Raw genomic sequence first — 17,963 nt, 5'->3', positions numbered from 1 at the left:
TTTGAAAAATGAAAACGATAGCATGTGACACCTCATTTTAATAGCAAATTTTCCCTAAAACCCAACGGTATGCTTATTTGTGTTCTATTGTTAACCAGTATGAATTTAGGACTGCTTCTAATGTGCACCAAACGTTCATTATTCGAACTTTCAAATTGGCAACATAGATGGAGTGGGTCAGTGGGTCGGTGGGTCAAGTGGGTCAAGTTTTCTGAGTGGGTCAGTAGGTCGTGGGTCAACAGCATGTGACCCACTGTGACCCACCATCCACCGTGACTCACTGCAACCCACCACCCACCATGACCCACTGTGACCCACCGACTCAGACTGACCTACCGACTCTGCTCACTGCATTGTAGACAATATCTTCTGAAGATTAGTAAATTTGTCTGCATTTCACTTTCAAGACCTTCATTTCCCTTCCTTTCCATTTGTTTCTGTCTACTTACCTGAGGTAAGTATATCTAACATAAGTGAAAGAAAGAACTTTAGGCACTTTTGGATATTGATATTTGTAATTGTAATAATAGCAATAGGAGTTATACTACTACTTGGGTTTCGAGGCCTGTGAGTTTTTAGAGGAGCTAACTACTGAAAAAATACATTTTTGAATCACTGTAATGTATAAATTATTATATAAAAAATGAATGTAACTACATGTGGCTGATCATTGCGGCCAAATTGCAAAGTCAAATGAAATGATTTATGGTATATATTTAGGTCTTAATCCAAACTGGGATGTTATATTGCTTTCATTATAATACACATAATAAGGAGGTAGTGAGGATCCGAATTTTTGCGAAAAAAATGAGTAACTCGCAAGCCGTTAAACTTACGGAGCTGAAATTCAATATATTAACTCTTTATTGAAAATAAACAGAACGTGTCCTAGCATTTTAATATTCTCTTTTATGGTGGTGGTGGAAGGTACTTTCTATATATGGAAAATTGGTAGTGAGTTGATTTGTAAAAATGATCGAAAACGATCGATATTAGTTAAGAAAAATGCAGAAACAAAAAATACCGTGCTTTCCTTCATATATCCATTGCTTTCTACTATAATAATTGAAGAAGCTTATGTTTATTATGTGGAGTGCTTACAGCACAGGGCAATCAACCCATAAAGTCGTGAGAAAAATAGGCATAAAATTTGTACTGTAAGCTAAATTACACAGAAATTTTAAGTTTGGATTGTACGCATAACTTGATGGAAAATTTTACACCTTTATTTTTCCCTTTACGTTGGTCTACTTACCTTGATTTTGGACTTTCAAATTTCATCCTTTTTTCCACTGAAAGTATCGATAATTCAACAAGGAAACAATTATATTATGATAATTTAATTGAAATTCATCGTAATGTGCCCATGGCAAACAGCAGTGTGGTAATTGAAGGGGAAGAAGGGGGAAATTCTCATTCATCTCTGAACACTTCCCCGGGACCTCGTTCCCTTTTGCTTTCTAGGGAGGGAATGAACTTGGTAGTGACATCAAACCTTCATGTGTGATTACAAATATATATATATATATATATATATATATATATATATATATAAACAAATAAGAAATCACCAGTTTATCAGGCTCTAATTGATAATTTATGTGCAAGATTCCTTATCGAAGACGTATGGCAAGATAGCCCCCCCACTTTAGAAAATTGAAACAATGACTAGGTCATTCGTTTGTACTACGTTTGTACCGTTTGTACCGAAAATATTTTCGTTTGTACCATTTTCCTTATAGGGTTACTTGACAGGGCAACTTGGGGGGCTATCTTGGCGCCAAGATAGCCCCCCCGTATCTCAGCACAAAAAATTGGAATACACCATTCGAAAGCAAATCGTTTGTACCGTTTGTACCGAAAAAATTTTGTTTGTACCCTGATAGTTTTCGAGAAACAGGGGATGACATTTGGGGGGGCTATCTTGGCGCCAAGATAGCCCCCCCGTATCTCAGCACAAAAAATTGGAATACACCATTCGAAAGCAAATCGTTTGTACCGTTTGTACCGAAAAAAAATTTGTTTGTACCCTGATAGTTTTCGAGAAACAGGGGATAACATTTGGGGGGGCTATCTTGGCGCCAAGATAGCCCCCCCGTATCGCAGCACAATAATTTGAAATACACCATTCGAAAGCAAATCGTTTGTACCGTTTGTACCGAAAAATGTTTTGTTTGCACCCTGATAATTTTCAAAAAAAGAGTGGATGGCATTAAAAAAAGAGTGGATGCTATTTTCAAAAAAAGAGTGGATGCTATCTTGTACGCAAGACAGGCCCCCTAATATGTACTTTTTCCATGCCCATTAAGAAGTATTATGTGTCTATTCATGTGAATTTATGTTTATTTAGAACTCTGGTTGTACATATCCAAATAAAAAAAAAAAAGACTTGTTGGGAATAACGCAACTTTAAAATTGAATCGGCGAGTGGGAAAACAGTGTGAGTTCAAAATAAGCCATTTTGAATTAAAGGCGAAAATAACACTAAAGATGTAGAACTACAAGTTGTAATGAAGAGCAGTACAATTTGGAATACCTCGCACGTTATAGCAGAATGCTATAATGTCGACTGTACATTTGTGGCATTAACAAACGAAAGTTCTTTCTTCAAATATCTCAAAATGCGTTTTGTGAACTAGTAGGGTTTTTCCGCTCAACGATTCAATTACATTTTCTCTATTTGTACCCTTTTCCGTAAATAAATACCGTAAAAAGAAAAACAAAGTGTATACAAATTCAGAAAGAAACCGGATTTACAGAAATAATGTTAAACAAAGAAAACTAAAAGACGAAATTATTGCTCACCTAAACTGCGTCCTTCCACGTTTCAGCTTTACACCAACTGAAAAAATTAGCTGTTTATATCTGTCACATTAACGGCTCGAGAAGTTTGCCGCTTTCATAGACAAAAGACGAAAGCAAATAGGCCATTGCTGAATAATACGTATTTACTTAAGAAAAAGGGCGGAAATAGAGAAAATTTAATTGAATCGGTGAGTGGAAAACCACAACTAGTCCACAAAACGCATTTTGAGATATTTGAAAAAATAACTTTCTTTTGTTAATGCCACAAATGTACAGTCGACATTATAGCATTCTGTTATAACGTGCCAGGTCTTACAAATTGCACTGCTCTTCATTACAACTTGTAGTTCTACATCTTTAGTGTTATTTTTGCCTTTACTTTAAAATGGTTTATTTTGGACTCACACTCTTTTCCCACTCACCGACTCAATTCTAACGTTGAGTTATTAATGAAAAATTCATTTTTTTTTATTTTGATATGCGCAACCAGAATTCTAAATACACTTCAATTCACATGGATAAACATATAATACTTATCAATTGACATGGAAAAAGTACATATTAGGGGCCTATCTTGCGTACAAGATAGCCCCCAAATTTCATCCCCTGTTTCTCGAAAACTATCAGGGTACAAACACAACTTTTTTCGGTACAAACGGTACAAACGATTTGCTTTCGTATGGTGTATTCCAATTTTTTGTGCTTTGATACGGGGGGCTATCTTGGCGGCAAGATAGCCCACCCAGTCGACTTCTCAAATAAGCCTATAAGGAAAATAGTACAAACGAAAATATTTTCGGTACAAACGGTACAAACGTAGTACAAACGAATGACCTAGTCATTGTTTCAATTTTCTCAAGTGGGGGGGGGGGGCTATCTTGCCATACGACTATCGAAGGTGTGGTAGATGAAGTTTCTCTTCTCCATTAGTCGCCATTGCCAACTGACATGGTCGATATGGAAAATATGTTGTATGGTGATAGAGAGATGATTCTACTTGCTGAGAACTTCAAAACTGACCGAGAAAAATCGTTATCAGACTTAAGTCTAATAAGCAGATTGTCGATGAGGAGTTGCAGAAATTTCTACGTCGGGTAGCAGTATTATCAATTTCTACGACAGAGTACGAACGGGGATTTCCCCTTATGAATTTAAAGATGACTGATATTAGAAATAGACTAAGTGCTCAAACATTATCTAACTTGTTGTTCATCAATGTTAATGGCCCACCGCTAGACAACCTCAAAGTAGACGAGCTAGTATATTTCTTAGCTGAAGAATGGACATCATTCCGCTGCGGATCATTTACCATGAAAAAGTCATGGAGACCAACAGGAAATAAACCCGACTTCAGATTTGTTTTAAGATGGCAAATTACGAGTTATGGAAAATGTATACTTGTATTACTAATGGCTTATTTGTGTTATTCAACTTTGTACCTAATTTTTAATAAGTATTTTCTTTGCTTTTTATAAACTAGAAGGTAAACTACTTTGAATAAATATTCATAATAATTGCAATTATGCACATTTGTAATTTAACTTAACGTGGTGTTTTAGTTATTACACAAATTACAATTATGAGCATACTTTACGGAGATGCTCTCACAGAAGGTACCCGAGCACATTTATACGCTATGAAAACTGATTTTTCAAGTCTTTTGTGAGAAAAATATTGTGAACTGAGAAATCATAACCTTTTCCATATTGTACAGGGGTATTTTCCTGCGAATAGATGTTTCTTTTGGAATGCGTTGAAAAATTAACACATGCAAGAATACTCTATTAGTACAAGTGTATTTTAGGCACACACTAATTTCCCCACCTTGAAGTGTTTCAATTTCCTCATGCGATTTACCATTTTATATCGTAAAGATCAGATCCACCGTTATTGTAACAGAGTGGTGCTTGAGCGATTGACCATAGAAATTCAAACTCCGATTAGTGACAATTTCACAGTCTTGTTTTATTACAAGTGTAAACTCTTTAGTCAGTAGAGAAGAGGCGGTGGATGATGTGTTAGAGTTGATGACTATGGATTTTGGTGAGTCAGTGTAGGTCACAGTGGATGAGAGTGGTTCATGGTGGGTGGTGGGTCACGGTGGGTGGTTGGCCAGTGGGTCACGGTGGGTGGCGGGTAAGAGTGGATCACGGTGGGTGGTGGGTCATTGTGGGTCGTGGATCAGAGTGGGTGGCGGTTCAGTGGGTCGTGGGTCACGATAGGTGGTGGGTTAGTGGATCGTGGGTCAAGTTTTCATTGACCCACGCCAACTCTGGCAACACTCCTAATTTTCGCCGCATGTTTTAAGATTCCAACTGGCACTTTGCAATTGTTGCCATGCTCATTTTTTCTAAATTTATTACATTTTTTTAAGAGTTGCGATTTGTCAGTTCATTAATAGTGTTGGGATAATCATCCAGCAACCTTTCTGATTTTTGAAGACTTGCAATGTAACTATTTCTTTCAAACCAGAATACATGAGAAGCCTATGGACCTATGTGACGTAAGAAATGCAAATGACATTATAACAAGTTGTCGTTATATGAACACAAAATTATCAGGAAATGTAGCTTACGTGTTGCGCAAACGACGAATAATCAAATATTTTTTAATAAATACAACTCTAGAGGAACAGAAGCAATGATAGAAAATATCAAAGAGGCATAATATGACTCTTCCCAACACACTGTACCATGAACATAATTAAAAAAAAAAAGAGGTAACTTATTTATAGTATGAAAACAGGTAACTTGTTTATAAAGAGGTGTAACTTAATCGAGTTCCCGATCAAAACTGATTATAAATCTTTCAAATATGAAACTTCGACAACAATCGCTTGAAAACGAATAACATTTTTGTCTGACTAGCTAAAATATTGCCATAGAAAATAACTAAACAAACAAACATAAAGAAATAAATATAAAACAAAACAAAAGACTATTGATTTACACAACAAAGATATTTTGTTTCCCTTTTTGAAACGAATTTTCATTTGATTTCCCGGCTCAGTTACTATCCATTACAAGCTACGTCTTCGGTATTATCTGAATGCAAAATTGGAGTGTTTCGTTGTGTGATGATTCATGTCAGTAAACGAGTTTTTGAAGGGCAGGTACAGGAAATAAATAACTAAATTGCAAGTCTTCAAAATTCAGAAGATTGCTGGATGCTTATCCCAACACTATTCATGAACTGAGAAATTGCAAATCTTAAAAAATGTAATAAATTTAGAAAAATGAGCATGGCAACAATTGCAAAGTGCAAGTTGGAATCTTAAAACATGCTGTGAAAATTAGTTGTGTTGCCAATTTGAAAGATCGAATAATGGACGTTTGGTGCACATTAAAAGCAGTCCTAAATTCATACTGATTAACTATAGAAAAAAATAAGCATGCCATTGGCTTTTTGGGAAAATTTGCTATTAGGTGCCACATGCTATGGTTTTCATTTTTCAAAACATCACTTTAATTCAAAATTGCGGATTTCCAGACGGCTGCCGTCAATTTTACTCTTACCGTACCACTTCCCGCTACGCATAATATATATTACCGAAGCTTTTGTCCATTTATTATTATTAATGCACGGGTTAGAAACGGAGGTAAGGGACTTCCTCACATAGTAAGTATAAACAATTAATATGCCTGTAACTTTTCCCCAAATGGGCGTATCTTAAAACTAACTTCATCATTGTCTTCCTGATTAAATTCTAGTCCGAAATTATGTATCCTATTACAATATTCCCATTTTTTAAAAAAAAAAACTTGACCTTAATTAAAAATAGTGGATTTCAAGATGGCTGCCGTCAAGGTCATACCTACCATACGACTTCCCCTTACGCCTTATATGTATCTACATGGTTGTTATTTCATTAACACTCCGTTTACAAGCGGGAACTTCTGCAGTAATCTCTAATAACCACATCACAACTCTTAAAAATTAAGAAAAAAAAAGTAGAAAATATGCATCATGGCAAAAATTTCTATCATCACTGCATGTCCTCTATCAAAAAAAAAATCATTGAAATCAGAGCTGGACAATTGGGTGGTGTCCCTTGTTAGCCACGGAGGAGCTTGACGTGAAGTGAAATTGACAAACAAAAACTCAAAACTAAATTTGGAAAGTGAAATTTCAGATATACTGTTCACTCAGTTTGACTGATCTGGAGTTAGAATAGTCCGCTGGTCTTCATTCGTTTAGTTTCGAACTGAACTACACATCTGGAATATAATGGTGCTAAACAGAAATTGATTTTCTCAGAAGAGCACAAATGCAGTAATGCAATCCAGAATATAAGTTGTTTGATAACAGGAATTGTTCCTGTAGTGTCTATTATGAAACTAATATCACTCTTTTCGACATCTGTTGAGTATTAAGAAACCCAAGTACAATATAATGGTTTCTATTTTTTTTCTTTCCTCTTCCACGTGAAACATATGTTTAACGATTTTGCAATCGAAAACGAATGCTTTTGTAAGCGAACCTACATAGCCATTATCACTTTTTTTTGTTAATAATATGATTTTGATAGTAATTAATGAAAGATGTTATTGTGAAAACCTAGACATTTGAAAAGTATAAAGGTCTCATCACGGTTGTGGTTTGTACTAGCCAACAACCAATTATTGAATTTCATTTATTGGAGGGGAAATTATTTTGTGCTGAAAACAGGATGAAAAAAATGAAGACAGGGGAATGTGATTTTATTTTAACCCATTCTTTAATTTGAATTAGAAAGTTATACTGTAGTATTAGTTTAATGTGTACTTCTACTAGACTCAAATATATGTATATAAAATAAAAGTGAATATTTTTGTGACTTAAGAGTCTAAGAGAGGGAACGAATTCAACTGCATTTGATTGTGTATCATGTTGTCTTGGTATCCTGCGAACTACTTTTTTTCTTAAATAGCATTATTATTTAATTTAAATAGTTGTATGTTAAAAAAAAGTATTTTGTTTATTACAAACTAAATCCTATTATTATTTAGAAAGTACGTTGCTATCTTTGAGACCTAAAAATTATTCCTTCAGCTTGGGTTTAACATCAGTCGGAGTAAGGGCTTAATCCTACTCATTTTTTAAAGAAAAGAAAAGAAAGCACGTTTTAAATCAACTTTCTTAAAAAAACAACTTTTTTATGGATCCGTTTCCTGTTTTATGTAAGACTTTCCATTGCTGCTTCTGTCTTGAAATGGAATTATGTCCCGGATTAACGGTGAGTCTGCCACTGCTTTGTGAAAAAGAAAGTGTCACGTAACATCCGTACGAATTTCCCAATTTTCAAGAAACAATATGTATGTTGAGGCCTAAGAAATAGCCGATTACTTGTAGTTAAAATCTGACAACCTAAAAGATGAAAAGAAGATACATCTTGTTTGCTTTCACTTGTTTACTTTTGTTAGAGACATAGTTTATTGTACCTTATTTCAATTCGAGTTCCTGCTTACTCGATTTTTTTTTTAAACATTCACTGCTGAGTTTTCAGTTTTATAACGTATAATTGGTTAGTATAATTACATTACCTTATAGCTCTTAGCATACTCACAGACTATATTTCTCTTTTATCACAACTCTTTTATAAAGGGTGTGCATAAAGAACTCAACTTTTGAAGCTCCCTCCATTTATGTTCCAGTAAGTTGGCAGCACTGAACGTTAAACGATTTTCATCTGTTGTCTTTGTGGTTAATACTCACGGAGAGCCGAATAGCGCATGATCGTCGTCTGTTTTCTGTGCAGGTAGGAATTTAATGCTTTCCAATGGAACAGCTTGTTGTCATAGTGAAAACTTATTACAAATGTCGTGAGTGCTCCATTCCTACCCGTACAGAAAACAGATAACAATGATATGTTATTCGGCGCTCTGTGACGACTAACCACAAATACAACAGATAAAAATCGTATAACGTTCAGTGCTGCCAACTTACAAGTACAGAAAAGGCTGGCATTTCAAGACTTGTGTACTTTATAGGACATCCTCTTATATTTACCTTGCCTGTTCATGTGTCCGTCCATTTGGGAGATAAAAAAAAATCTCAGAAACTATTTGATGGATCACTATCAATTTTGGCCATGGTGTATATGATCAAAAGCTAAGAAACCAGTTTGTTGGTAGAGTTTATGGGATGTGATCAAGAAATACAGTGAATAATAGAAAGAAAGTAATAAGCTTACATATAATTTGATTTAATCTCCTTCCAAGTACTGTCGTTGGCTACACTGTTAAAAATGATTTCTTAAATTCGAGAAAAAAATCCTCGTATTTGAGAACATCCGTTTCTTACCTGTGCACCGAGTAATACATTCTTGAAAGTGAGATTTCGATTTTCTCAAATTATTTTGAGTAATAATGACTCAAATGCGAGGAATTATGTCTCATTTCTGAGGGTGCAAATGCTTTCTCAAATTTGAGAAAAAAATGCATGTTTTCTTAAAATTAAGAAAGTAACATCTGAGGAAATGAGATATATAATCCCAATTTTGAGAAACACATTTCTCAAAAAAAGTTCAGGGATTTTTTTCTCAAAAGCGAGAAACGGTGCACAGAAACGGGCTTCTCAAATACGAGAAGAAGGGAAAGGGTATAAACAAAATATAAACATGAAAAAAAAATCAAATTATTATCACATATAGAATTTATATTAAATAAACATCTACAGTTATATTGTTTAAAACATCACACATTTAAACCTTCATTTCTAAGTAAGAAAAATCCACGAAGTCTTGCATTTTATGCGCGTTACTTATTCGTACTGCATTAGACAGTTGAACATTTTCCTTATTATCACTGTCCACTTTCTCAAGACTTTTCTTTTTGTCGACGTGAGTTTAACCAAAATTCTGTTTTCACCATTATATCAACCTCTTGATAATTCAGATTCAAGAATTATCCGTCTACTTCAGCCTAATGGCAATAATTTCTGCTGGAGTGTAACGTCCCACGATTATGCTACGAAGCTCAGGGAGACATTATGATGATAATGAGCGAAAATGGTGTAATCAAGAAAATGAGAGAATCCCGAGAAAACACAATAACGTGTTTACTCACACAGCCCACTTGGCGGACCTGGAATCAAACCAGGGTCCACATGCATCGGAGACGAGTTCTACCACTGAGTCATCACGGTCCAATATGTCTACTTATCTGCCATAAACAAGTTGCCTACACGAGAAAACACCGTGTGCCTGAGCTTTTACAGGATTCTCCACTTTCCTTCCACAAGGGATGTACGCAGAAATTTATTTCGGAGGGGTCCAAATTCAATAGGAGGACAAATTGTATTAAGATTTGCAAAACTGTCCCTAAAATTAGATAAAAATTTACATACAAGTAGCGATTTCGGGGAGGGTTCGGAGACCCAGGACTCACCCCCTACCTTCCACCTTCATTACGGCAGGGGCATGCGACAGTTTCTATCCCTCACAAATTTGCCGAAACTCCAACGCTAAGAACACAATTTAGATAGAAAACAAGGGCACAAACCCGTATTCATGCAAAAACTGCCAAGATACGTACGTCCACATCTTCATTACACCATTATTATCCATCTCTATCACTGTCTCCCTTGGCCTTGGAGCACAATCTTGGGACTTTGGATTAAAAAATAAATGAAATGAAATGTTTGAGCTTACGTCCCAAAGTTGTGTCGGTTAGGCTAAAGGAGACGACGATGAAAATAAATGAGAGAGTGGCATGAAGAAAATAGGAAGAAACGGGAGAATCCCAAGAAAACCTACGCACAATGTGTTTATCCACCGCAAAGCCCACTTGACGCGAGCTGGGATCGAACCAAGGGTCTCACGCACCAGAGGTGAACGCTCTACCACTGAGCTAACGCGACCCCCACGTTAAATTAGGAACACCTGCAAATGTATGTCATTTCATTAAAACGATTACTGGTGATGAAAAGAGGAAGCACCAATCTATGCTAGGTGATCAGTACAAAGTACCTTTGCATTACAATTCCATAATAATAAATCACATTTTTAACGGTATTTCTAAATACACAGATGACTTATGTGTTCCTTGTTTTCGTACATAAGCTATTTTACACCTTATAACGAATGGCAAAGGGTGTAAAACATTGAATGTCTCTCCATTTTAGTGCAATATAGAAAACAATGTTCTCTACAGAGCTCTAACCGCCTTCACTTGTTATTGCTGCAATAGTTATTATGTGAATTGAGTGTTGAGTTTTGATACATAAAGAAGCCAACATGACTACTATAACCTATATGAGGGGGTCAGTTCTACACCCTAACGAATGCATTGCAATGTATTTTAGTCTATGGTAGTATGTTTACAATTCACCCAAACTTACGTTCGAAAGCTGATATGCCGACCCTCGACGCTGTCATATGATGTGTATCCATACGCCACCTCAGCCACATCACCGTATTGCGTACTCATATCCATTCGCACTTTGCTACAACTGAAATCCTTTATCTCGCTTTCTGTATAGTAATTAAGATCTAGTAATATTACTCCCTAGTAAAACACAGTAATATTATTTCAGTAAGATTGATATCGTTACTTTTTAATCATCTATGATATTGCAAATCACGCACTATTTCATTCTCATTTCTAAGAAATGAGCAAATCTCATAAATGGGAACCTGAAAATTTGCCTTGATCTCACAATTGAAAACACATTTGAAAATAATGAGACATTTTCTCTCAAATATGAGTAAAAATTACTCATTTTGCTTTGAACATGTGTTTTTCTCATTTCTGAACAAGAAAATTTTTAAGAGTGTAGTAATGCACTTATCCCAACTTTGAATCCATGACTGGAAGCATGTGTGGAAGGCTTCTTTTGGAAAGCGTTCAGTTGCTCTGTCGTGTCCCTCTGAATGTCAGGAATAGTGTCAAAAAGTTTTCCATTAAGCATGGTTTTAATTTTTAGGAAAAGCCAAAAGTCGCATGGTGCTATATTTGGAGACCACAGCAAATATGGACAGACAGGAATATCTTTTTCACCAAAAACTCACGGATCAGAAGAAAGGTGTATCGCGGCGCATTTCCGTGGTGAAGAAGGAAGCCATTTGCCCATTTAATCGACGGTTAAAATTATTTTCACGGACAAGAACGAGATGTTTATTTCTTTGGGATGCTGTTGAATAGTCATTCGCCTGCTTGAACTAATCATTTGTGCCACTTTTTGCACGTTTTCGTCTGTTTCTGACGTCGAATGATGTCTCAATCACTGCTCGTTTTCAACCGACTCCGCCTTTGAATCGCTCGTGCCACCTGTAAACAGTCTTCAATGCTACCGATTCATCGCCATACAGTGATTTTGACATTTTGTGACCGTATTTGGTACTATTTTGCAGCTTAGAACAAAACTTAATGTTGGTACTTGACAGACACTCTTAATATGTTCTCACTCTTTTCCCTGTGGAAGCCAACTAACATGGCACAACTCGTCTAAACTTGGTACGGACTGTACCAAAGTTTTAGGCTACCGGGCTTACTAGTTGAAATGGATTCAACATCGGCAAATGGCACTGTGAAAAACACATTCACCGTACTTTTTGATTATACCTTGTAACTATTCAACTGAAGTAGTAGAAATCAAAAATTGCCGGGCTATAACATTAATCACTATAAAGTAAAAACTGAGTGAAGCTGTTTCTTGTAAATGGTTAAGCCTTCCATGTGTATATTTCATCTTTATCATTAACTTTCTACTACAGTCGGAAGTGATAGAAATCCACGACAATTTCTGATTTAAATGCTGAACTGTAGACAACAAAAATATAAAAGATAGCGAAAGATGATTTCTAAAGCCAATTTATACATCCAAGAATGGTTCTCTATCCTCTCTTTTCATCCTCTATTTAGTCCAAAAGTGGCAGAAACCAACCACTTTCAGTTCTAATATGGATTGTTATAGTGTAAAAATAGTAATGAAAAAAAAAAAAAAAAACGAGAAGTGATTTTCTGCAATCAATTTAGCGCCCAAAGAATATACAGGGGTTAGACAAAAAAATCTAAAACGTTTGCAAAAGTGTGAAAATCATACCTAGTATGGTGTGGAGCCTCCTTTTGCGTCCAAAACAGCTTGGATCCGACGTGGAATGGGCTATACAGCTCCTGAATCGTAGTGTGTGAAATTTCGTACCATTGTTTCTCCAAAACATGCTCCAGTTTCTTAAGGGATGCTGGTGCAGGGTAATGAGACCGCACACGCCTTTCTAACTCAGACCAAAATGGCTCAATGATGTTCAGATCTGGTGATTGTGGGACCTATGGGAGGTGTGATAGCTCCTGGTTATGCTACTCAAACCATGATTTCACCGTTTTGCAGCTTGACAGGGTGTCAAATCATCTTGCCAAATGCCATCACCATCAGGGAACAATATTTGGTCCATGGGTAGAACCTGGTCTCCCAAAATGGCCTCATACGCCTTAGCATTCATCATTCCATACAGGGCTATGATGAGACCTGCGGAAAACCACGATATCACTGCCCAAACTGTAACAGAACCACCCCCCATGCTTTACAGTTGAGAGCAGACAGTCTGTATCATAGGTCTGCGACGGTGTTCTCCATACGTAAACACGACCGGTTGTTGGAAAGAAGGTGAAGGTCGAATCATCGGACCACATTACGTGTTTCCACTGCACATGAGTCCACGCCTTGTGGTCCTTGCACCAGGGGATACGCCTCTTCGCATTTACTGCTGTGACCAGAGGATTGGAGGTAGCGGCCCTGCCATGAATTTTCATTTTATGAAGTTCCCGTCGCACTGTTTTTGATGAAACCGGGTTCTGTAGGCCGCAATTGAGCTCAGACGTAATTTTCATTGCATTTGTCTTCTTTTTAGCTGCTGCAATTCGTTTTAATGCCGTCCGGTCCCTATGTGATAGGATTGTCTTTCGACCACTGTTGTGCTTTGCAGACGTCGTTTGCTCATGAATTGTGTATGCCCTCGTGACATTGGACACAGTGCCTTCGATACCACCACAATGTTCGCCACTGTTGCCACTGAAACTCCAACCAGACGGGCACCAACGATCATGCCTCTTTGGAAGTCTGTCAGGTCGCCCATTTTACCGCACCACTTTCACACCACGACACTCACAGGTGAACTGGTTACTGCTGACGGAAGAGGAAGGTCAACATGACACATTGAAAGCAAAAAAACGATCGGCAACCGCAACACGCCAAACAGTGGAGGGCCAAACCTACATGTCCTGTATGAATTGTTTTTAGATTTTTTGTCTACCCCCGTATATTCCATTTCCAGGCTTGTAATATCTCTAAAACTGGAAATTGTAGAATATACTTCACTTCCGGTGTCAATGGAGAGTTTCTGTTCCAATATTAATTGAGAAAATATTACACCATAGAAACCAAATCCTTCCACGTGGTGTACACGAGGTACTGCTACTTGTTATACAAAATTCACTCTGGCGTCATGACAGGTTACTCCAGGATAAAACGCCAAATAAGCAAACTTAAAAAAAAAAAAAAAAGAAAATGAAGGAACATCTGTTGTTCACGTGTGTTGTCTAACAAAGTTTCCAAGATTAATTTTGAAGTTCTTGTTGCTAAACAAGTACAATATAAAAAATGGAAATGTTTTATAGCAGTGATGTCAGGGAAAGGACTAGTTTGACGATGCTGAGATAGCTCACAGGAGAATGTCATTGCTTCCATATGTCGACTTCTGGCCGGAGTAAACGAATACGATGTTCACTGTATTTTGATCTTACGACTACAACGATAATGTATATTTTTGTAGGTATTTTCTAAGTATTGTTTATAGTTACGGGCAAAAGTGCTATTTTGAAGGCACAAGCACTTAAGAAGAAGAAGAAATAAGATATAAAGAAATAATATAAATGTTAGTATCTTATTAAAAAATATTTTATTAATTTGGTTGTTATGACGACTTGTTTATCTTTTTGATGTCGTGGCTGTGACAATGTAAAAAGATGTAAAGAACAGAACGAAGTGCCATATTGTGTAGATTGATTGTATGATGTTGTAACGTAACGATTCGATATATTTTGAAAGTGAATATATATGTTCTAAACTGAATAACTGTGTCGCGCAACCCAGAATAATTTCGTAATCCGTATAAATATACATTAGAATCAGGGAAAGCAAGGTAAGCAAATATAATTAACGTTACATATTTTTATGGAGCCGAAACCGTGGAACTTTGAGGTTAGTCAGAAGTTTAGTAAACTGTATCATCACGGATTACATTCTACTGGGTAATACAAGAAATATTTATAGAAAAAAACTAAAATGGATACCAATACAAGAGTTGAAGATGTCGATATTCCAGCAATTGCGACTTCAACAGACGTAATTAATCTTTTACGTCAGCTAAGACAACAGATGAAATCAATGACACAGCAAATTGATTCCAAATTGGATACTAAATTGGAACAAGTGGCACAGCAGGTGGCACAACAAATATGACAACAAATTGATTCCAAATTGGATACCAGATTGGAACAAGTAACACAACAAATAGGTCAACAGATGGATTCAAGATTGGAACATGTAACACAGCAGATAGATACTAAATTGGAAATAACTGACAATAGGATGGAACAAATTATTCATAATTTTGCAGTAGTGAAAAGTACTGTTGTTTGTAGTTGAAACGCAAGTAAACGAAAATACAAACCAAATTCGAACACTACAAGAAGAGATTCATACGATCAAAGAGAAAATCAGTACGGCCAAGTGTAATCCTGATCCAGCCCTCAACGTTGTATTTGAAGAAGATAGGAGAAATGTGTCAAGACCCTGTGAAGAAAACAACAACTCGTCATAAGTCTATTCTGAAAGGGGAGATACCATCTCAAATACTAAAGACGAAGAAAGAAGACCACGTCACAGGAATCGTAAACACGTAAAACCCCGACATCTAAGGCATTTTAATAATAATAACAATCGTGTGAAATTCAGTGAAATAAGATCATTAACTAAATTCAGCGGCAGATCTGAGGACATTCTAGCGAGTACATTTTTAGATAATTTTTTAGAGAAATTTGAGGAAGAGTGTGAATTAATTGGAATAGATAAAGCTAAATTTCTCAAAATCTTACCGCATATTTTGTTACAGCCTTGTTCGGTATGGTACAAAGCAATCAGAGGTAGCCTGCGTAATTATTCCAATTTTAAAAATGAGTTATTAGCAAATTTCGAGAACGATTTTTTGTTAGCAGATCGATATGTCCAAACTAGAAACCGACGTTTTGATCCTAAAGTAGATCAAAGCATTACAGATTTTGTAATTTCTGTGTATAATGACTTGAAACAGATCAATCCATATCAGCAGGAATCACGTATTATCGTATCGATGAAAATATGATTACCGTTTAGGTTATAGCAAGTATTGATTTCTTCGCAAGTATTAATTTTAATCACTTAATAATGATAGTTCAAAATGATGGAAGTCAGAGTAGATTGCAAGGTAATAATAACAGAAATCAAGCTAACTATGTTCCTGTTAAAAAATATCAATGTTAGAGAAGACTGTAATCATAATACGAGAGGTAATGTTAGATTTTCTCGTAATGGCAGTACGACCGAACCTAATTTTAAAAGAAACCTAAATAATAATAGTACCGTTTTCAGGAATAATGTAAATAATCTAGCTAATATTTTTTGTTAAATTAGGTGAATACTTTTTTGTTAAATTTTCGGGAGTCTAAAGGGGAGATGAAGAAATACTCCATGCTATTTAAATAGGATATTTTTTTGATTATAATCTAACATTTTAGTACTTGGAATAAACAACTTAGAGTGGCTGTATAGGAAACTGAAAAATCTTCCCCATGTTTGTTCATAGGAGACATCTAAAATGTTTAAGACTTCCGGTAGGATTAGAATATTGAATTTGATTCTAAAAAAATGAAAGAAAATGACCAATATTAATGTCGAATTCATAGTTTTCGGGGTCGTTGAGATGAACAGTGACAATTCAGATGGCGTTTAAATCGAAATTCAACTCCGCAACTTGAAAAGTCGATATATATAAATGATCGGAAATGGCCGATACCAGAGAGCGCTTCAGTAATATTAAAAGTGGCTGATTAATGGGATATATTACGATGTTTTCTTATTTTAAACCAGCGAAGCCGGTCATTGACGCAAGTTGTTTTTTTTTTTTTTTTTTTTTTTTCGAACGCAATTTTAAAACCAATATATGTATTTGGCACTTTGTGGGTAGAAAATGTTCTTCGGGCCTGTACTTATTGAAATGCAAGTAAATCACGATGGTTGTGTCTATAAAACCTTCGAGTAATTCAATGCTTGAAACCGTCAAAAAATCTAACTGAAAACAGTCATGTGATTCAAGTTACTGCACTTGTAAATGATTATTTAATTGACAGGTGTTTTAGTGTAACCTTTTATCATTAACACTAGCCTATATTGATGCATTGTAGGATAAGGAAAACCGTTGATAAAATGAATTACATAAAAATTTGTGGAATAAAAGTTTGAGAGAAACAGAATATGAAGAATAACCCGGACATGACGATTTTCACCATATTCTCACATGAGATAGAATAGAACCATTAATCCTTTGCAGCGAAAGTGAGAGCTCTAATGCTTAGCTACCGTCATTAAGCAAACTGCAGTGTGAAGCACTTAAAAGTTATAACATGATTAACCCGACTTGAGAAAATGTGTAGATATTTGCTTACTTATACTACTTCTAGTTGTAATTTGCTTAGCGAAAACATATCTGTAAAGACAATTGCGCAATTTATGTCTACTCTAAAGTTTATATATGACCACCTTCTGCTTCTGGTCTTTACTGGCTTTGTTTTATTGTACACATGGTCTTCATGTGCACCTGGTATTCTTCCACCGTTAATGGGAACAGCGTGCAACAAACCTCGCTGAGACAAAGATGATCTGATAATGACAGAATATATTTTCTTTCCGATTCCCATGGATTCACGAGTTTCTATTCTATTCACGAGTTAGTTGGTTATTCTTTGTATCTTATAACTACGTCAAAATTTTACTTTGTGCAGGGACTAATCTTTGTGGTGTTCACAAGAAACGTGGAATTGTTCCCACTTGGATTCCTTAAATCAGTTTACCAAACAATGGAACAGCATAACAATATATTCTTATACATTTTGAAGCAATTCGTAATACTGTTCTTTAGCTTTTTG

The 17,963-nt window shown here is 35.9% G+C and overlaps 1 protein-coding gene across 1 annotated transcript in view; it reads right to left on the bottom strand.

Annotated features, from left to right (window-relative positions):
- Positions 1–17,963, bottom strand: part of LOC145687178 (glycine receptor subunit alpha-2-like) — a 536,410-nt gene that overhangs the window by 141,595 nt on the left and 376,852 nt on the right. The gene's annotated exons all lie outside the window — the stretch shown is intronic.

This window comes from Thermobia domestica, chromosome 6 (genome assembly GCF_964235325.1).
Source record: "Thermobia domestica chromosome 6, izTheDome1.hap1.1, whole genome shotgun sequence".
Taxonomy (NCBI): Eukaryota; Metazoa; Arthropoda; class Insecta; order Zygentoma; family Lepismatidae; genus Thermobia; species Thermobia domestica.
The sequence above is the reverse complement of the archived record's forward strand: the minus strand, read 5'-3'. Positions and strand labels throughout refer to the sequence as shown.